Raw genomic sequence first — 3,594 nt, 5'->3', positions numbered from 1 at the left:
ATTACATGTATTATCTTCCCATATGGGAATGTAAAAAAATTAACTCTATGAATCCCTTATAATCCATCATGTTTACCTTTCTCTGCTTCTCTTGAGTCTTGTGTTTGAACATCACATTTTCTATTTAGTTCTGTTCTTTTTATTAAATATCCATTTCCCCAGAAGAATTATGATCAGTTTTGTTGGGCAGGTTGTTCTTGGTTGTAATACTGGCTCCTTTGCCTTCCATAACATGATATTCCACTCCTTCAATCCTTTAGGGTGGAAGCTGCTAAATCTTGTGCGATCCTTACTGTGACTCCATGATATTTGAATTGTTTATTTCTCTGCTTGCAATATTTTCTTCTTGACCTGGAAGCTCTGGAATTTGATTATTATGTTCCTGGGAATTTTTATTTTGGGACCTCTTTCAGGAGATGGTCAGTGGATTCTTTCAATTTTTAATTTAACCTCTGGATTTAAGATACAAGAGCAGTTTTCCTCTATAATTTCTTGAAATACTATGTATTGTCCCTTTTTAAAAATCATGGCTTTCAGGCAGTCCACTAATTCTTAAATTATCTTTTTCAATCTAAATATTTCACATTAAAATTTTTTTCATTCTTTTGACTTCATTTTAATGTTTCTTCACGTGACACAGAGTTTTGAGCTTCCATTTGCCTAATTTTTTTTTGCAGGGCAATGGGGGTTAAGTGACTTGCCCAGGGTCACACAGCTAGTAAGTGTTAAGTGTTTGAGGCCAGATTTGAACTCAGGTCCTCCTAAATCCAAGGCCAGTACTCTATCCACTGCGCCACTTAGCTGCCCTGCCCAATTATATTTTAAAGGAATTATTTTCTTCAGTTAGCATTTGTACATCTTTTTCCATTTGGCCAATTCTGTTTTCTAAGGAGTTTTTTTCTTCAGGAAAATTTTGGCAGATTCCCTTTTTAAGGTGTTATTTTCTTTAGTACTTTTTGTGCATTTTTTTTTTACCAAGTTGTTAATTCTTTTTTCATAATTTTCTTGCATTATTCATTTCTTTCCCCACTTTTTCTTCTGCCACTCTTATCATTTTCTTGAACTTTTCCAGGAATTCTTATTTGGCTTGTGTCCAATTAGCATTTTTCTTTGAGGCTTTGTTTGTAGTTGTTTTACATTATTGTCTTCTTTTGAGGGTTTTTTTTTCTGCAACTTCCTTACCAATGAAGTAGTTGTTTGCTCATTTTCCAGTCATTTCTTGACTTTGAATTTCATTTTAAAGTTGGACTCTGCTCACCTAAGACTTGGGGAAGCCCTATTCTCTTTCATACTTTTTTTGGTGCTGCTGTTTTCAGAGCTAGTTCTGGGGGTGGGTGGGTGGGTGGGGGTCTACAGGTTTTCTATGCTTCCAAGGTGGTGTGATCCAAGGAGAGGTATCTGTTTCTTAGTCTGTACTCTGGTCTTTACCCAGGAAAGGATCCTGCTATCCTGCAGTCACAACCTTAGTCACTCCTCTTGGCTCTGCTACAGTGATTAGGCACCCAGTTCTCTTATAGCCACAAGCACTATTGCTTCTCTCTGCCATAAAGTGGCAACAAGTATCCCTTCCCCATTTAATACCAGTAGAGGCAACTTGGTCTGAGAAGAACAAATGCTGGAAAATAGAGCCATAATACCTACACTTGAGTCTCTGTTCTGTCATGTATTAGCCATACGACTATGGAGAAGTTACCTACTCACATAAGTTCAATTTCTTCACCTGTAAAATAAGGGCAATATTTTTTGTATTCACTACTTCATAGCCTGGTAGTGAGGAAAGCACTTTGTAAACAATAAAACACTGTGCACAGACAAGTTATTGCTATTGTCTATATAATATAGTCACAGGGTTACAAAATGTAAGTTGATGGGGATGAATATTGGTGGCCATCTAGTCTAGCTCATACATAAAATACTCACTATTATGAATATAACAAGTGGGCTTATAGCCTAGCATCCCATTCTATTTTTAGACAGCTCAAATTGTTTGCAAGTCTTACATCTACTTGCCTTACATCTCACTTAAATTTACTTATTCACAATTTCCACTCACTGTTCCTGGTTCTTCCCTCTAGGGCCAGAAAGAACAAGTATAACTCTTCTTCCACATGATAGCCCTTTAAATACCTGTAAATAGCCTTTCTCTTCTGTATCTTCTCCAGGTTAAACACTTCTAGTTCTTTCAGGCAATCATTATATTGCAATCATGTATTCCAATGTGAAGTCACCTCTTATTTCATTCAGAAGTTATTATCACTGGAATGTTGTGGAAAGGTATTTTCTTCTGCACAGAGATTTTTAAAAAGATATACATTAGTATGGATTTTTCCCTTAGAAATGTTAACAAACAATGATAACCTGAAAGACATTTGCCACATCAACTAGAAGTAATCACTGAACACAATATTCCATGCCAAATTTCATTTGCCTTTTACACATTAGGAAAGGAGAAATGCATCTATTTTCTACCTTCTATCCCAGGAAAAATAAAAAGTCATCAAGCAAAGAAAAAAAACCTTATTTGTTTCTAGTCATGTGAAAAAATTAAGTGTAATACTTAAATGAATTCTAGAAACATTTATCTGCCTATTTCCCTCATGGATACAGATTAAAACCCATCCATATCTTTTAATTTCATGCAAGTTTTGTTCTGTTCTTTCCTCAAAACTTCCAACAAATATCTACCCAATGTATCAGAAAACTTCTGTTTCTTCTAATTCTTTTTGCGGGTCATCATAGTACTCAAGTTGTTCAATTTATTTTCCTCACTCTCAATATGCACCTGGCAACAGTTCTTCCTATGGTTGTCCTGTCTTTCATCATATATGTATATACACACTTATATATGTATATATTTTATATTTTTAAATAAAATAATAGCTCTTATTTATATAGCATTCTAAGGTGTCCAAACCACTTTAAATACATTATCTCATTTGTGCCTCACAACAACCCTCAGACATAAAGGTCATTAATATCCCTCTTTTATTCGATAAGGAGTCATGAACCCAGAGAAGTTCAATAACTAGTCTGGGTTGATACAGCTAGCAAGTGACAGAGGTGATATTTGAACCCAAATCTTACTGACTATAAGTATAGAACCTTGTTTACCTCATCCCACTGATGCTTTTATGTTGCTTCTTGTTTTCAAATTGTCCTTCACAATAGGCCATAAGCTATTCACACCAAGGTGTCTTTCCATTGTTTTTAGTCATCTACCTTTTGATCTTTGTATTATGTTGTTCAATTATTCATAGCCATATAGTGTTATTAGAATGCTCACTTTGGGAGCACATATACTAAAACTGGAATGATACAGAGAAGATTAGCATGGCCACTGTGCAAGGATGACATGCAAATTCGTGAAGCATTCCATATAGTGTCACTAGAAGAATATTAGCGGTAAAAGATAGGTTTTATGGCAAGAAGTAGCTTGACATCATTGAAAGTGCGGGGTAAATCCCAAGACCTGACCTACATAATTGCCTTTTATTCAGTTCTGAGCCAAATTAATTGCTAATCTGAAATACCTAGCCAAGATATGTATACTGATAAACTTGTTTCATGGAAGTTTAGTTCTGTTCTTTCCTCAAA

General features: G+C 35.2%; 1 non-coding gene across 1 annotated transcript; it reads left to right on the top strand.

Annotated features, from left to right (window-relative positions):
* The first annotated feature begins 3,275 nt into the window (after positions 1 to 3,275).
* LOC122737585 lies at positions 3,276 to 3,382 on the top strand. The gene has a single exon (XR_006354409.1). It is a non-coding gene; the product is annotated as a U6 spliceosomal RNA (small nuclear RNA).
* The last annotated feature ends 212 nt before the right edge of the window (positions 3,383 to 3,594 follow it).

This window comes from Dromiciops gliroides, chromosome 1, assembly GCF_019393635.1.
Source record: "Dromiciops gliroides isolate mDroGli1 chromosome 1, mDroGli1.pri, whole genome shotgun sequence".
In the NCBI taxonomy this organism is placed as follows: Eukaryota; Metazoa; Chordata; class Mammalia; order Microbiotheria; family Microbiotheriidae; genus Dromiciops; species Dromiciops gliroides.
Note: the sequence above shows the minus strand (reverse complement) of the source record. Positions and strands in the feature narration are given on the sequence as shown.